The following is an 18913-nucleotide window of genomic DNA, read 5'->3' on the forward strand; positions in this document are numbered from 1 at the left end:
CCTGCGGCACACCTGAAATCACTCTTACTTCGGAAGACTTCTCTCCATTGAGAATGACATGCTGCGTTCTGTTATCTAGGCACTCTTCAATCCAATCACACAATTGGTCTGATAGTCCATACGCTCTTACTTTGTTCATTAAACGACTGTGGGGAACTGAATCGAACGCCTTGCGAAAGTCAATAAACACGGCATCTACCTGGGAACCCGTGTCTATGGCCCTCTGAGTCTCGTGGATGAATAGCGTGAGCTGGGTTTCACACGATCGTCTTTTTCGAAACACTTGCTGATTCCTACAGAGTAGATTTGTAGTCTCCAGAAAAGTCATTATACTCGAACATAATACGTGTTCCAAAATTCTACAACTGATCGACGTTAGAGATATAGGTCTATAGTTCTGCACATCTGTTCGACCTCCCTTCTTGAAAACGGGGATGACCTGTGCCCTTTTCCAATCCTTTGGAACGCTACGCTCTTCTAGAGACCTACGGTACACCGCTGCAAGAAGGGGGGCAAGTTCCTTCGCGTATTCTGTGTAAAATCGAACTGCTATCCCATCAGGTCCAGTGGCCTTTCCTCTTTTGAGCGATTTTAATTGTTTCTCTATCCCTCTGTCGTCTATTTCGATATCTACCATTTTGTAATCTGTGCGGCAATCTAGAGAAGGAACTACAGAGCAGTCTTCCTCTGTGAAACAGCTTTGGAAAAAGACATTCAGTATTTCTGCCTTTTGTCTGTCATCCTCTGTTTCAGTACCATTTTGGTCACAGAGTGTCTGTACATTTTGTTTTGTTCCACCATATTTCTATTTACGGCTGAAATCATCGATGCAGTAACCGCTTTATGATCGCTGATTCTCTGTTCTGCGTTAACTGTTTCAAATAGTTCGGGTCTGTTTGTCACCAGAAGGTCTAATATGTTATTGCCATGAGTCGGTTCTCTGTTTAACTGCTCAAGGTAGTTTTCAGATAAAGCACAAAAAAAAATTTCACTGGATTCTTTGTCCCTGCCATCCGTTATAAACGTTTGAGTCTCCCAGTCTATATCTGGTAAATTAAAATTTCCACCCAGAACTATAACATGGTGGGGAAATCTACTCGAAATATTTTCCAAATTTTCCTTCAGGTGCTCTGCGAAATCTACTCGAAATATTTTCCAAATTTTCCTTCAGGTGCTCTGCCACAACAGCTGCTGAGCCAGGGGGCCTATAGAGACATCCAATTACCATGTTTGAGCCTGCTTTAACCGTGACCTTCACCCAAATTATTTCACATTTCGGATCTCCGTCAATTTCCTTCAATACTATTGCACTTTTTATCGCTATAAACACGCCTCCCCCTTCACTGTCCAGCCTATCTCTGCGGTATACATTCCAATTCGAGTTTAGAATTTCATTACTGTTTACATCTGGTTTCAGCCAACTTTCTGTCCCTAGTACTATGTGGGCATTGTGATCGTTTATTAATGAGAGCAGTTCTGGGACCTTTCTATAGACGCTCCTGCAGTTTACTATTTACTTTTTACTCATCATCCAACTACACTTAAAAACAAGTTTCGAGCCTACCAGTTTTTGAATAGAAATTCGTCCATAAAATAGAAGGAGTTGTCAAGGAGATGTAAAATTTGGTTTGTTATCTTTCAGGCATTTTATGTTAGTGGGTAAATGATCAAAAATTTTGGTTGCTGCATGTTGCACTTCTTTCTGAGCCACCGACATCTTGAATAATGGGTATTAAAGATCATTTTTGCCTCTAGTGTTGTAGGTATGGACATCATAGTTGTTAAATTGCGAATTATTTATGAAGAATTTAATTGAAGAATTTATTTATTTGATGGCACAGTTAAAATGTATAGTTTATTGAGGAGGTATTTACTCGAAGACTGTAGATGAACACCACGTACTATTCTTACTGCTTGCTATTGTGCAATAAATATTTTACTTCTTAGTGGTAAGTTACCCCAGAATTACGTACGACATGACTCGGCGGAAATGTGCAAAATATGCCAGGAGACCGATTCGTTTCTTTCCAAAACTAGCAAGTATACGAAGAGCAAAAGTAGCTGAACTTAATTATCTGAGAAGAACAGCAACATCTTTCTTCCAGTTCACGTTTTCGTCAACGTGTACAAGCAAAAATTCTGTCATGTTTACTAACTCCTGTTGATGTTCTTCATAGGTTGTTGGGATGACTATTTGTTGTACAGCACTAGACATAATGTGTTCTCTCAAAACTTGGGGAGACTCCATTTTCATAGAACCACGTACTAATTCTTCGAAAAACCTTATTAACAATCCTTTCTGCGACTTTCTCTCGAGTAGAATTTATTATAACAGTAGTGTCGCAAGTGCTATGCTGGTTCGTTTACGTCTCCGCGAGTGTGACAACAGGTGCCGTGTTACAGATTTGTGGGACATTGTGGTCTAGAGCACGACGTACTGTTCGATAGCACTGTAGTAATTAATGTGCACGAGACATCATTTTAGATTCTTGAGTATAAGGGATGATAATGACATGTAATGCACTGGTCGGGTAAATAAATGTGGAAAAATGAAGTTCACTTTGCATTTTTATAAATATATTACAAGTGACACATACTATTTTTAGTTAATAGTTTACACACAATATTTAATATTTTTGGCATAGTCAGTACAAAGTCTGCTTTTTGTGAATAGCTGTTTTATTTCGGCATGAGAGGTTGTGTAAGACGTTATTTATTAAAATAAAACATGTTCCAGGCTGTCCAGGTCATATCGTTTCTATTACAGAGAGAGGCAGAACTATACCTTACACATACTTTTCCGTTTATTATTTTAACTTTCAAAAAATTATGAGTTAAAAGTGCCGATTTATTTAAATTTTTTTATCTGTAAATTCAATCAAAACACGCGACAGATACTAGGCTGCTGCAGTATTCGTCATGGCAGCTTAAATAAATTTTGGCTTGTGCCTTCGGATTAGAAAGCTCTACGGCTCTGAGTACTTCACCAGAAGAGTTGTTTGTAAGAACCTTTCTCAGTTGCAGTCTTTAAGCTGGCTTAAAACACGGGCAAATGATTTCCAAACTCTGGTGGCTCCACACTGGGCCTCCCTCCAGACTGGCGAGTGGTATTACTTAATGGCAGGGTCGTTCACCCCTTCACACGGGTGCGCTCGATTGCGGGTGGTATTCATGGGCATGAGTGTTGCGCGGGCCACCCCTTCACTTCACACGCCCCCTGCTGCTGCTGTCGCGAGGAAGGGATGCCAGTTTGTCCAGAGCTCGGGAGAGCTCCCGGCCCACGGGATCACAAGGGGGTGGGGAGGGGAGAGGAGGGAAGCAGCGAGTACAGAGTCTGGCTGAGCCGCGCTCCTGCCCACTGTTTGTTTTCTGCTGACGCGGCTCTCCGTGGCTGCTATTGGATTCCACTGCAGCTCACAGCCACGTCCTACCCGCTCCCAGCTGCCTCCATCAGCGAACAGGGATGCAACATTTGATGTGTGTACTGTGGTACCTGCAGTAGATCTTGTACTGCCAAGGGAATCGTGGCTTATAACCATACCTGATTTACGAAATAAATAGATCCAATGGAACGACAGTAAATAAAATTCGAATGTGTCAGGTGTCCATTTTTAAAGACTACTGGTTTCGGAAGATTAATCCTCCATCTTCAGGCAATCGACTGTGGGTAACTATGACTATGTGGCCTTCGATCAGTTACTAACCTGTAATTACACTGTGACAAAACTCATAGGATGACTCCCTAATACCGTATCGAGTCTCGTTTTTCCCGGTGTAATGCAGCAACTCGACATGGCATGGACTCAACAAGTCGATGGAAGTCCCTTGCAGCAACATTGAACCATGCTGCCTCTGTAGCTGTTCATAACTGCGAAAATGTTGGCAGTGTAGGATTTTGTGCACGAACCGACCTCTCGATTACGTCCCATAAATGTTCGATGGGATTTATGTAGGGCGATCTGGATGGCCAAATCATTCGCTCCAATTGTCTAGAATGCTCTTCAAACTGGTCACGAACAATTGTGGCCTGGTGACACGGGCCTGTTTGGCCCATAAAAATTCCATCATTTTTTGGGAGCATGACGTCCATGAATGGCTCTAAATGTTCCCCAAGCTGAGTTGGACCAGAGGACTAAGTCCATTCCATGCAACACAGCCACGCCATTATGGAGCAACCACCAGCTTGCACAGGCCTTGTTGACAACTTGGGTCCACGGCTTCACGGGGTCCGCGCCACACTCGAACCCTGCCATCACCTCTTACCAACTGAAACCGGGTCACATTTGAACAGGCCACGGTTTTCCAGTCGTCTAGGGTCCAACCGACAAAGTCACAATCCCAGGAGAGGCGTCGCAGGCAATATTCTACTGTTAGCAAAAACATTCGCGGTACTCGCCTGCTGCCATAGCCCAGTAACACCATATTTCGTCGCACCTTCCTGACTGATACTTTCGCCATCCATCTTCCACTGATTTCTGCGCTAATTTCACGTAGTGTTGCTTGTCTGTTAGCACTGACGTCTATACACAAACGTCGCTGCTCTCGGTCGTTATCCGAAGGCCGTCGGTCACTGCGTTATCCGTGGTGATAGATAATGCCTGGAATGTGGAATTCTTGGCACTATTGACACTGTGGAGCTCTGAATATTGAATTCCCTAACACAACAATTTCCTTCATGCGCTCATAATCACGTCGGAAGCCTTTCTACATGATTAACCTGAGTACAAATGGCAGCTCCAAAATGCGTTGCCCTTTTATACCTTGTGTACGCGATTCTATCGCTATCTGTACATGTGCATGCCGTTATCCAATGACTTCTGTCCACCTCGGCGTACTTTGTAGAGAAATAACCTCTTTGTTGTATTACTTACAGCGGCTCGCTCTCTCGCGTACGGTCCTGCTCGTATAAATGCCGACTTTTCACGCCGATCGCTGATGTTACAGTTATTACCCTACAGATATCTTTTTTATAACATTTTAACATAACTGCTCTGTTTTGTTGAATTTGGTATTATTCATCAATATAGCGATTAGCTGTTTTAGAGCAGTCCTGACAGACATCCAACCAAAGGCATAACGTATCAAAATCTTTAGTCCTTTCTAACATCAAGCTGAGAATGTAGTTTAACACAGACCACTTTTTTATTTTTTTATGTTTTTGAGGGAGATTCTTTTGCAATTTGTTTGCAAGGACACATGACCTGTGTACGCCCTCTATTTATTTTTCATTGCCTTATGCGCATGCACCACGCCGCTGATCGTCGTGATTCTTTACATCTTTCAGTGTGGTTGTATTGATCCAGACACAGATAGAAATGTGAGCAGCAGATAAGGGAGAAATTCCACATTATGGTGCTGAGTTAATTTTGGCCTGCTGTTTACTCTTATAGATGGGACCAGAACAGCCAGTTTTAAGGTTAATGGTGCCCAGGGTGGCGTCCGTTCTAAATTCACACATCCTTGCCAAGAGTGAGAAGAGCATGTTATTCTGAAAGCACGTAGGGTAACTGTAGGTGATGGTGACACTGTCTTGGTCACTGTCTATAACCCATTACCCACGTTTTGATTTTGATGTTCGTCTTAAAAAGCATCTATGATTTGTGGACAGAGAAGTAGTGTCCACCAACAACCGAGATACGAAGCCTTCTCGAAGGCGGGAGGGGGGGGGGGGGGTGAACGGGGGGAGGGGGGGGGAGAGCTGGGATGGGCACAACCAAAGCACACAAGGACACAATGGAGTCATTTTTTTATGATCTTTCTGAATGCATCTACTCTGCCTGTTTCAAAGGCGTGATATGATGATGATAAAGATTCCTTTCGTCAAACCCAAATTAATCGCACCATGTTCGATGCCGCCACTGAACAACTCTTCACGTAACTTCGAAGGGATGATGAATTTGTTTGCAGCACTTACAAAACTTTTAACCACAAGTGATACGTTCGCGTAGTCCATCTGTCTGATACGTCTGCATGATCCATCCATTCAAAGTCAAGTAACTCCACATTATACAAAGCGTCCAAAACGCTAGGATTAAAAAAGCAGGCGCTAGGCTATACTGAACTAAATATTTTCAGAAAAGACCAGTGTTGAAATTTCAGACACTAGGATGAGTTGAAGAACAATACATGTAATACAATAGTTTGTAGACTGTCCGTTTTTTTGAGTCATCACTCCTCTATCGATTTTGATTTGGCCTTTCACGAATCCTTCTCCTGTGTCAGCATCATCTCGCTATAGACTCGAACCGAACGTCTTAAATTATTTATTGAATATATTCCAGTCTATGAGTTCCCCTACAATTTTTATCTTATACAGATTCCTCTAGTACCATGGAAACTATTCCCAGACGACTAAACACATGTCCTATTATTTTGCTTCTTCTTCTTGTCGGTGTTCTCCAAACATTCCTTCCTTAGACGATTTTGTGGAGAGCCTCCTCATTCCTTTTCTAACCACTCTACCAAGTTTTCAACTTTCTTCTGTAGCACCACATCTCATACGTTTCGATTCTCTTCTTTTTCAGTTCTCCCACAGCTCATAAGTCATTTCCATACAGTACTGTGTTACAGATCCATATTTTCAGAAATTTCTTCCTCAAATTCTCTTAATGTGCCTTCTAGACAGCAGAATCTTTTCACCTCATTTAATTCGTGGTCATCAATTTTGATGTTAAGCTTACTGCTAATTTCATTTCTAAGTCTCCCCATTACCTTTGTCCTACTTCACTTTACCCTCCGTTCATATTCTGTACTAATTAGAATGTTCAGTCCATTTAATAAGTCTTGTAATTCTTCTTTTCGTTCATTGGGGGATAGCAATGACATCAGGGAATATTACCATTTATTTTCTCTTCACCCTCAATTTTAATCCCACCCTTAAACCTTTCTTTTCTTTCGTTCATTCCTCCTTTGATTCATAGATTTAACGGTAGTGCCAAAAAATCACATCCTTGTCTTACACGCTTTTTAATCAGTGAGTAGAATACTGTTGTACATTCTGGCTCACTTTCCAAAAATTAATAATTTCGTCAAAATTTAATTAAAAACGGTTAAAACGAGAAGTTCCTCAAAGAACAACGATTTTCCCAAAACTCGGAGTTTTCAACAAAAAATTGGTGACTGTAGGGTAATGGAAGGAAAATTTAACGGTTTTTCATGCTTTTCCAGCAGTTTCACCATCTATTTGGTCAGCTTCACTCCTCTTAAAGCATTTTTCACCATTTTCTATTTATTTCCTTAAAATCTGCCAACAATTTCCAATGTCCTTCAAGTCCGATTTTCCCAAAAATCATGGGTTTTTGTAGGTTTTTAATGAGTTTTTAATGACTTCAATAAAATTTTGATGAAATTGTTAATTTTTGATAAGTGAGCCAGAATATGAACATCCACTACAGGGAAAAAATTATTAAGAATTTTTAGTAGACATGAGAGACTGTCGATTTTAGATGTTGTTTAAGTCTATACTTGATAAAAATTAACATTAAAAGTACACTTTTCAAACTAACTCATGGAATTCACATAGTGCATTGTACATGATGAAATTCATTATCATTATTCACATAGAGGTTTTCCATTCTTCTGTATCATAGATTATCATTTCCATTGTCAAAAAATTGGAGCTCAAACTCACTCATTATTTTCAAATTCTTGTCAGCTAATATAACTTTAAACTCATTATTGAGCTCCTTAGAAATTTTTTATTTATATCAAGTGTTCAGTCATTTGCATCCAATAATGTTATATAAAACATTTACTTTTTAAATGGATTATAACCATTTATGTAGTTGAACTATTTCAGTAGAGCCTCCACTTATGTGTAAAAAACTGTAATAATAAAATTTAAATTTATTCAGAGCCTGTTGTGAAAAGGCCTAAAATATTTTTGTATTAATTTTTATTTGTTATAAATAGACTCAGAAAAGATACACCGTTTTATGCAGTTGAACATTTAACAGAAATAAACACGAATTATATTCTTTAGTTTTTGAAAATCAAAATAAAAACACAAAAATTCCTATTTTCGATAGTGAAGTTGAAGAGCATAACAGAAAAAGATTAAAAAAAGATGAGAATGATTTAAAAATTAAGAAAAGATTAAAAATTAAATCTACAATTTATATATTAATTATTTAATAAGAAATGTACCTATTTTATGTTCCAAAATATGTCTTTTATTGCCATCTTCACTTAATGCTTTTTTATTAATTTCAACTGAATAAATTTAATGTTTAATGCTTTGTATTCAATTCACAGTTCTGTATTTTACAGTACCATTGAACAAACAGTCTTTATAGTCTTCAATACGTATTTCATTTTTCACAACAATTTGTTATTTCCTTTTGATTTTTTTCTCAAAAACATCACTAACTTTGTAAGCGTACACTTTCGATCTTAAATCACAAAACACTTCTATTATTTTTCCATTATATTCATCTTTCATTTTGCCTAAAACTTTCTTGTTTATTTGTGGAATGTTGGAAAGATTTTCTTTTGGATAACCAATAGTATCAAATTTATCAAACATTGTTTTCATAACTTCATACAAATCTTTAGTTTTTATATTGTAAATGTAACTACCTATATCTCTATGGCATAGCTCAATATTTTCCCCATATTTCGGTTTCATAACTCTACAGTGCAAATCACACATCAATTCAATCTAAGTATATTCATACCACTCTAAATACATTTTTTTAAAATAATTTTGGTTTCATTCACTTGAATTGTAGAAAACTTTCCATTAAATATTGTTCCTCCTTTAAAATCTGACTTTGCTACAAGCTTATCACACTTATTTGCATCTGAACTAATTCTATATCCACTCTGTTTCTAATATTTTCCATTGCTTTTCCAAACACTGAACTAGTCATAAATTTATAGAAATCTTTTTCAAAATGATTTTTTGCTTTAGTTCTCATTTCTGTATTCAAAACTATATTTTTCCAACCAGTTAAATTGCTTAAATTTTAAAACTCTGTGTATTTTTGTTATCTTCATTACTAAGGACAAATATTGTTTTAGATCTATAGTAAACAACAAAATTATATTTGTCATTTAACATTGTCAATAACTTGCTTTCTTTATTCCCACATGCAATTTCATTTTCAGGAGTTAATAGTAAATCTTTATATAAACTGAACCGTTATTTAGGATATTCTAAATCCACTTCAAATATACATCTACATCCTGAATTATCTCAAGTTTTCATTAGATAAATAGCTAAATAATCTACCCATTCAAAATATCTCAATGGTAAATATTTCCTCAAAGCCTAATCATATAAATTTTTTGCATCTAATATACAAAATAACTTCATTTCTTATTCGAACCATAACCTTTCAAATGTTTATTATTTGCTTTCTCATATCTTTTACAACATGGGCAATACCTCTTGTTATCCCCTTTTCAATGATTAATATCACATCTTAATCACCTAATAACTTTAGTCATTCTTAACACCACATTCTGAGGTAAGCCAGAATCTGCAGAAACCAAGATGCAGCCAAATCACATACTTCGGTACAAGTTTTTCTAAAAAAAATAATTTAAGAGATATGTCATGATAATCACCAATGTTTTTTATATTAAATGTTTTCCAAACTAATTTTGCGTGTTTTCTTCAGCACTTACATCACTTTCATTCAACTTACAATAAAATTCTTGTTTTAATGGAAGCTGTGTTTCTTCAAATCTTTCCAACCACAGACCCAGTAATAAATACAAACATCTCTTTTGGTTATTAGATTGACTCTATTTTCTGGAAAAAATTATCTGATGTTTGTAATTTGATCATATTTTCAAACTTGATGAAAGTTTATCAAGACTTAAAGCTAAAAATGTAAATGTATCACTAAATATCATTTTCATTTTTTCTGTTTTCTTACCAAAACTTATATATCTTCACTGTTGGGTATTAAATCTATTTATTTTTCATCACAACCAAGTTCATTTACAAACAAATCTGAATTATATCTCGATAGGATATGTAAGTAAATTAGAACAAAACTAGGATGTTTCAGTTGTAAATTTTGAGGATTGTCCTCCTGAACTAGATTCTGTACATCTGTGACACTCATGGGATCCATGCCAACACAAGCAGTATCCCAGAATGATACACCACAGTCTCTATAGGTCATGATCCTCCTGCTCTCGATTTCTGACACATGCAGCTAGACGATTCTCCTTTGTACATGGGCCATAATATGGTAATCTCAGAAACAAACAACGTTTAGATGCGATTTCTGAATGAAAAACCCACTGGGTTCTCTTTCCTTATACACAGAATGAAGATAGTGTTATGCCTGCATAGTTTGTGCAGGTTTCACTGAAATTTTAATCGTATGCATATCTAAGCATGTAATGCACTTGATGTCACTCTGACATTTGTTGCTTGCTGACTTGGTGATGTTGCAATTTTAATTACCAACAGTTCATTTAATTATGTCAATCAGAATAATTCTGTGAGGCAAAAACCAAACATCTGTATATGTGCCTACCACTGAAGTCTTTGGTTGACAATATGTGTGATTTTTTCATTGTCTTTATGGAAATAGCGATGGAAACTAATAATTCTATATACGTAAGAGAGGTCGCAAGCCGCTACAGTAAGAGACATGTCCAGGAATTAACACTAGTCATTCTTTTAAGAATCGAAAAGGTAATACATTTACGAAAAATTTACATATTCACAGATGTGTATCAAACACTGTTTTTCAACATATTCTTCTTTGGTCACAATACAAAGCCGACGAGTGAGTATTCTGACACCTTCGTCAAAAAATTGTCTCGCTGAGCACTCTGTAATCCGTCGTTGGTAGGAAACTTTTTTACATTTTCATTCTTAAACAACTTCAGGAAAATTAAAATATGAAACTCTGGAGATGCTAGATGTGGGCTATGAACTAGGCGGTTGATGATGTACCAACTGAATCAATCCAAGACTTGCTTTGTGGCGTATAGGGACATGCATTATCATCCAACAAGTTCACCCCTTCGTTAACATTCCCCCTCTTTTGTTCTGTATCGGCCTCCATACTTTTTTTAGATTTCTGCAGTATCGGGCAGAATTAATTGTTTATACCAGGTGCAAAAATTCAGTGAGAATCCCTTTACTGTCCCAAAAGAAAGAGGGAATGACTTTTCGAGCCGAAACAGCGGTTTTGAATCTTTTTCTGTGACAGTGAGAAGGGGTTATCCACTGCATTTATTGTATTTTCATCTCGCGAGTATATTAGGCCTCCCACGCCTAGTCACCAGTTCACCTTCCAGTTCGAAGCGCTGGAGAAATTCCTGTGAAGATGCGGTTCTGTCGACTTTCTGTTTTTTAGTAAACAGCTAGCACACTAAACAGTGTAACAGCAACAATTTCATTCAGAAGAGATCTGTAGATTCTTGGATGCATTGCGTTCATTTCGTCTAAAGCTAATCGACTATCGTAGCGAATAATTTCTTCGATGTCGTCCGACATCTCATCAGTCACGATGAGAGAAACCCACTGCTTTTTCATAACGAACCTTTTCTCCGCCAGCTTTAAACTCTCGACACAACTTGCACACCTTAGCAGGCTACGGTTCGTCCTACCATCATCATAAACAATTTCGATGTCGTTAAAAAACTATAACGCCGTGTTTCCATTTGCAGGAAGAAGAGGAATAAAGTTCCTTACTTCACAGCTGGTTGGTTTCGGAATAGACACACATATTTCCACACAGCAGTACAACATAAATTTTCAGCCAATGATCGGGTGAACTTCTCAGTGATGGAATCGACTTTTTGAAACCACCTATACAGTGATGTAGGATAAGATTCCAGGTATTATACCACGCAGCCATTTAGCGTGGTGGGCCCTCGTTTGCGAGTAGTCGACGAAAAAATATTTCGGAATTACGCGTGATACTCTACGGTTTTAAAAAAGAAATATTAAAGGAGTTCTTGTGTAGAGTAAAGGGTATAGAAAAAGCTTCAAATGAGTGAGATTGTGGGTTCGAATCTCGCCAGATGCTACGAAGTTGTTTATTTTTAAATCTTTATGGAAGGGACTTTGATCATTATTTTCATTCAATTATTTGGTTTAATTATAGTTTCTTTATTTTTATTCTTTTGCTACATCATTTTAATCGCTTTATTAACTTTCCCAATCGCGCTCATTTTTTCTTCCTACAATACTTTTTGACTTGATATGTTTGTGAATGAGATTTTAATTAAATCAATACATTAACATCGATTTCATTTCTTACAGTTCATGTTTCCGATTGTGTTACTGCATTCATTATTCAATAGTTCCGTTCCTCATTTTGCTTGAATTTCGTTTTATTTACACTCGCTGCTTTCGTTCAAATCTTCAACTCCGTTATTTTGTCCACAGTACAATAAGAATTTGTGTTTTCATTGTTTTTACGACGATTACCACCCATGAAAATGTAAGTCTTGTAACGAAAATTACGTTTTTGACACAATTGCACATATAAATAGATTATTTCGTCTTTTGTTTTTTCAACAGATAGGTTGCCACTTTCAAATGTTTAAATATTGCGACAAATACCGTAAATAAAAATAATTACATGAGTATTATAAAAAAGGATGTTGGGGAGAAGAAACGAGAGCAGCTGAAAAGTTAATACGGTTATTAAAATCACTCGATAGAATAATAGAAATTGAAAAACTACATTTAAACCCAATAACTGAGTAAAGGTAATGATGAAAATCTTTTCGATAAATATTTAAAAATAGGAACTTCCATAACACCTCTTGCACAAAAGGTTTATACTATAAACATTACGCTTTGCAACTACTCCATGCAAAATATCTCATATGAAACTGTAGAGCATTACGTGAAATTCCAAAAACTTTTTCCTCGATTACTTGCAAACTATAGCCCTCCAGTGTGAATGGCTGCATGGTGTGATATCTGGGACATTCACCTGCAATACCACATTAATAGTAGATCCCACAGCTGGGTACCTCTCCTCCTGAGACAAACGATCGTACGTCTTCTGCAAACACATTATCTTTGGACGCAGTACTGCCAACTCTGTCGAAAAAAACTTATCATTGTGCGTCAGAGGCTTAGTAATCATACAGGCTAGACTTGCCTCGTATGATCCGTATGTACTGAAATCGCGCTTCTGGAGTCATGGGCAGTTTGTTTAGCCACGAAGGGATGAGGGGTCATCAGCAGCGCGACTGAGAAGTGCGCCTCTGAGAGACGCGGGGAGCGGTGACGACCTGAGGAGCGGCGGTGGTGGCGCCCCCGGCCCGCGGGAATCAATGCGGGAGACGGCGTCGGCACGTGGCAGCCGCAGGGCGGTCGGTCGATGCAGCCCTGGACCGGAGAGCAGGGAGAGGGGCGCCGATGTGGGCCGCGCCCCTTGACACACTTCCGCCGCGCCGAGAACCTGCAGCGTTCATTCGCCTCGCAGACACCACCACAGGTGGTTCACCGTCTGGACGCCGTCTACGCCGCGCGATGAGCGCAGCGAGGTTAAGGCTACGTGCATGTTTTATTGCTTTCTCTTGGGGAAACGTTTGTACCTGGACCAGTCACGAAATGAGACTCAGCCTGTGAATTTCAGGAGAATATTGTATCTATCGATACCACACATCAGGGCCGTATGTGCTATCGGTAGTCTAAATCTGGGGTGTGTGACCTACCAGGGGATATTTTCTGATAACTAAAAACTAAAACTAAACTCCTCTCGAACAGGCCATGAGGGCCCAACGGTACCGACCAGCCGCCGTGTCATCCTCATCCATAGGCGTCACTGGATGCGGATATGGAGGGGCATGTGGTCAGCACACCGCTCTGCCGGCCTTATGTCGGTTTACGAGACCGGAACCGCTACTTCTCAATAAAGTAGCTCCTCAGTGTGCCTCACAAGGGCTGAGTGCACCCCGCTTGCCAACAGCGCTCGGCAGACCGGATGGTCACCCATCCAAGGGCTAGCCCAGCCCGACAGCGCTTAACTTCGGTGATCTGACGGGAACCGGTGTTACCACTACGGCAAGGCCGTTGGCATTTTCTGATAACTAACCCGCACAAATATCATTTTAGAGCAGTTTTCGAACGAATACAGTATTTCAGGTTTCTTATTTAATACTATAAAATTTTACTGCACAATTCATTACTTAACCCGTGGTCTAGGAGTAGCGTCTTTGATTCATAATCAAAACGTCTTCGGTCCCGGATTCGATCCCCGCCACTGCCTAATCAGCATTGGCGGCCGAAGACTTCCGGCATAAGAAGTCAGCCTCATTCTGCCAACGGCCTTGTCAAAGAGGGCGGAGGAGCGGATAGAGGTTCAGGGCACTCTATTGTCCTAGAGGTGGGAAATTGCCCCCCAAGGCGGAAGAATCAGCAATGATCAACGACATGAGGATGCAGAAGGCAATGGAAACCACTGCATTAAAGACACGTAACGTGTATCCACAGGACATGTGGCCTGTAATTGAAGAAGTGTCATGATGATGTCTCCATTAGCAAAAGATTCCGGAATAGTCTCCCATTCGGATCTCCGGGAGGGGACTGCCAAGGGGGAGGTTACCATGAAAAAAACATTGAATAATCAACGAAAGGCTAACGTTCTACGAGTCGGGGCGTGGAATGTCAGAAGCTTGAACGTGGTAGGGAAACTAGAAAATCTGAAAAGGGAAATGCAAAGGCTCAATCTAGATATAGTAGGGGTCAGTGAAGTGAAGTGGAAGGAACACAAGGATTTCTGGTCAGATGAGTATCGGGTAATATCAACAGCAGCAGAAAATGGTATAACAGGTGTAGGATTCGTTATGAATAGGAAGGTAGGGCAGAGGGTGTGTTACTGTGAACAGTTCACTGACCGGGTTGTTCTAATCAGAATCGACAGCAGACCAACACGGACAACGATAATTCAGGTATACATGCCGACGTCGCAAGCTGAAGATGAACAGATAGAGAAAGTGTATGAGGATATTGAAAGGGTAATGCAGTATGTAAAGGGGGACGAAAATCTAATAGTCATGGGCGACTGGAATGCAGTTGTAGGGGAAGGAGTAGAAGGAAAGGTTACAGGAGAATATGGGCTTGGGACAAGGAATGAAAGAGGAGAAAGACTAATTGAGTTCTGCAATAAGTTTCTGCTAGTAATAGCGAATACCCTGTTCAAGAATCACAAGAGGAGGAGGTATACTTGGAAAAGGCCGGGAGATACGGGAAGATTTCAATTAGTTTACATCATGGTCAGACAGAGAATCCAAAATCAGATACTGGATTGTAAGGCGTAACCAGGAGCAGATATAGACTCAGATCACAATATAGTAGTGATGAAGACATTAGTCAGGAAGAATCAATACGCAAAGAAATGGGATACGGAAGTACTAAGGAATGACGAGATACGTTTGAAGTTCTCTAACGCTATAGATAAAGCAATAAGGAATAGCGCAGTAGGCAGTACAGTTGAAGAGGAATGGACATCTCTAAAAAGGGCCATCACAGAAGTTGGGAAGGAAAACATAGGTACAAAGAAGGTAGTTGCGAAGAAACCATGGGTAACAGAAGAAATAAATGGCTCTCAGCACTATGGGACTTAACATCTATGGTCATCAGTCCCCTAGAACTTAGAACTACTTAAACCTAATTAACCTAAGGAAATCACACAACACCCAGCCATCACGAGGCAGAGAAAATCCCTGACCCCGCCGGGAATCGAACCCGGGAACCCAGGCGCGGGAAGCGAGAACGCTACCGCACGACCACGAGCTGCGGACTAATAGAATAAATACTTCAGTTGATTGATGAAAGGAGGAAGTACAAACATGTTCCGGGAAAATTAGGAATACAGAAATACAAGTCGCTGAGGCATGAAATAAATAGGAAGTGCAGGGAAGCTAAGACGAAGTGGCTGGAGGAAAAATGTGAAGACATCGAAAAAGATATGATTGTCGGAAGGACAGACTCAGCATACAGGAAAGTCAAAACAACCTTTGGTGACATTAAAAGCAACGGTGGTAACATAAAGAGTGCAACGGGAATTGCACTGTTAAATGCAGAGGAGAGAGCAGATAGGTGGAAAGAATACATTGAAAGCCTCTATGAGGGTGAAGATTTGTCTGATGTGATAGAAGAAGAAACAGGAGTCGATTTAGAAAAGATAAAGGATCCAGCATTAGAATCGGAATTTAAAAGAGCTTTGGAGGACTTACGGTCAAATAAGGCAGAAGGGATAGATAACATTCCATCAGAATTTCTAAAATCATTGGGGGAAGTGGCAACAAAACGACTATCCACGTTGGTGTGTAGAATATATGAGTCTGGCGATATACCATCTGACTTTCGGAAAAGCATCATCCACACAATTCCGAAGACGGCAAGAGCTGACAAGTGCGAGAATTATCGCACAATCAGCTTAACAGCTCATGCATCGAAGCTGCTTACAAGAATAATATACAGAAGAATGGAAAAGAAAATTGAGATAACTAGGTGACGATCAGTTTGGCTTTAGGGAAAGTAAAGGGACGAGAGAGGCGATTCTGACGTTACGGCTAATAATGGAAGCAAGGCTAAAGAAAAATCAAGACACTTTCATAGGATTTGTCGACCTGGAAAAAGCGTTCGATAATATAAAATGGTGCAAGCTGTTCGAGATTCTGAAAAATATAGGGAGAGACGGGTCATATACAATATGTACAACAACCAAGACGGAATAATAAGAGTGGACGATCAAGAACGAAGTGCTCGTATTAAGAAGGATGTAAGACAAGGCTGTAGCCTTTCGCCCCTACTCTTCAATCTGTAAATCGAGGAAGCAATGATGGAAATAAAAGAAAGGTTCAGGAGTGGAATTAAAATACAAGGTGAAAGGATATCAATGATACGATTCGCTGATGACATTGCTATCCTGAGTGAAAGTGAAGAAGAATTAAATGATCTGCTGAACGGAATGAACAGTCTAATAAGTACACACTATGTTTTGAGAGTAAATCGGAGAAAGACGAAGGTAATGAGAAGTAGTAGAAATGAGAACAGCAAGAAACTTAACATCAGAATTGATGGTCACGAAGTCAATGAAGTTATGGAATTCTGCTACCTAGGCAGTAAAATAACCAATGACGGACGGAGCAAGGAGGACATCAAAAGCAGACTCGCTTTGGCAAAAAAGGCATTTCTGGCCAAGAGAAATCTACTAATATCAAATACCGGCCTTAATTTGAGGAAGAAATTTCTGAGGATGTACGTCTGGAGTACAGCATTATATGGTAGTGAAACATGGACTGTGGGAAAACCGGAACAGAAGAGAATCGAAGCATTTGAGATGTGGTGCTATAGACGAATGTTGAAAATTAGGTGGACTGATAAGGTAAGAAATAAGGAGGTTCTACGCAGAATCGGAAAGGAAAGGAACATGTGGAAAACACTGATAAGGAGAAGGGACAGGATGATAGGACATCTGCTAAGACATGAGGGAATGACTTCCATGGTACTAGAGGGAGCTGTAGAGGGCAAAAACTGTAGAGGAAGACAGAGATTGGAATACGTCAAGCAAATAATTGAGGACGTAGGTTGCAAGTGCTACTCTGAGATGAAGAGGTTAGCACAGGAAAGGAATTCGTGGCGGGCCGCATCAAACCAGTCAGTAGACTGATGAAAAAAAAAAAAAAAGCTAGAAACACGAAAACTCGGCCATTTTCGGGTGAAAAAATGCGGAATTTCTTGTGGGACATCGCGGAATATTCCAGCTTCACCGCTTCAGTTTCATGAAGTTTCGATAGGTGGCGGCGCTATACGTACCCTTCAAAGTGGCGCCTGTAACGGAGATGTGTTCCAAGCAAGGATCTGCCATTGAGCTTCTTTTGGCGGAAAACCAGAGCATCGCAGATATTCATAGACGCTTGCAGAATGTCTACGGACACCTGACAATCAACAAAAGCACGGTGAGTCGCTTGGCGAGGCGTCTATTGTCATCACAACGACGTCGCGCAAACCTTTCCGATCTCTCTTGTGCCAGCCGGATGCAAACAGCTGTGACTCTCGCAATCATGGAACTTGTGGACTGTATCATTCAAGGCGGTCGACGGATCAGAATTAAATATCTCGCTGCACAACTGGACATCTCTGTTGGTACTGCTGACACACTCGCTCACCAGAAAAGTATTGTCAGGTGTGTGCCCCAGGTTCCTCACCGCCTAACAGAAGCGACAAAGGACCATCTGTGCGAAGTTGCTTGCGCATTATGAGGCTGATGGTGACACTTTTTTCTCGAACATCGTCACAAGCAATTAAACATGGGTTCAACACTTCGAGTCGGAAACAAAATGGCAATCAAAAAAAAATGTTCAAATGTGTGTGAAATCTTATGGGACTTAACTGCGAAGGTCATCAGTCCCTAAGCTTACTCACTACTTAACCTAAATTATCCTAAGGACAAACACACACACACCCATGCCCGAGGGAGGACTCGAACCTCCGCCGGGACCAGCCGCACAGTCCATGAAATGGCAATCCACAGGGAGGCGCCACACCACCACTCCTTCGAAGAATAAGTCTAAAGCCGCAATCTCACCCGGTAAGATCATACCGACAGTCTACTGGGTCTCCGAAGGGGTTGTTCTGTTTGATATCCTTCCTCATGGTGCAACCATCAACTCTCAAGTGTATTGTGCTACCCTCAGGAAACTGAAGAAAAGACTTCAGCGTGTTCGTCGCCACAAAAATGCGAACGACCATCTCCTTGACAATGGCAAGGCCTCACACAAGTCTGCGCACCCGAGAGGAGTTCAGAAAACTTCGCTAGACTGTCCTGCCTCATCCACCCTACAGCCCGGATCTCGCACCTTTCGACTTCCATGTGTTTGGCTCAATGAAGGATGCACTCCTCGGAAAGCAATATATGCATGACGGTGAGGTTACTGATGCAACAACACGTTGGCTCCGACATCGACCAGT

The 18913-nt window shown here is 40.1% G+C and overlaps 1 pseudogene; it reads right to left on the bottom strand.

Annotated features, from left to right (window-relative positions):
* Nucleotides 1-13895: 13895 nt before the first annotated feature.
* Nucleotides 13896-14013, bottom strand: LOC126427397 (5S ribosomal RNA; annotated as a pseudogene).
* Between the last annotated feature and the right edge of the window lie 4900 nt (nucleotides 14014-18913).

Source organism: Schistocerca serialis, chromosome 1, assembly GCF_023864345.2.
Source record: "Schistocerca serialis cubense isolate TAMUIC-IGC-003099 chromosome 1, iqSchSeri2.2, whole genome shotgun sequence".
NCBI lineage: Eukaryota > Metazoa > Arthropoda > Insecta > Orthoptera > Acrididae > Schistocerca > Schistocerca serialis.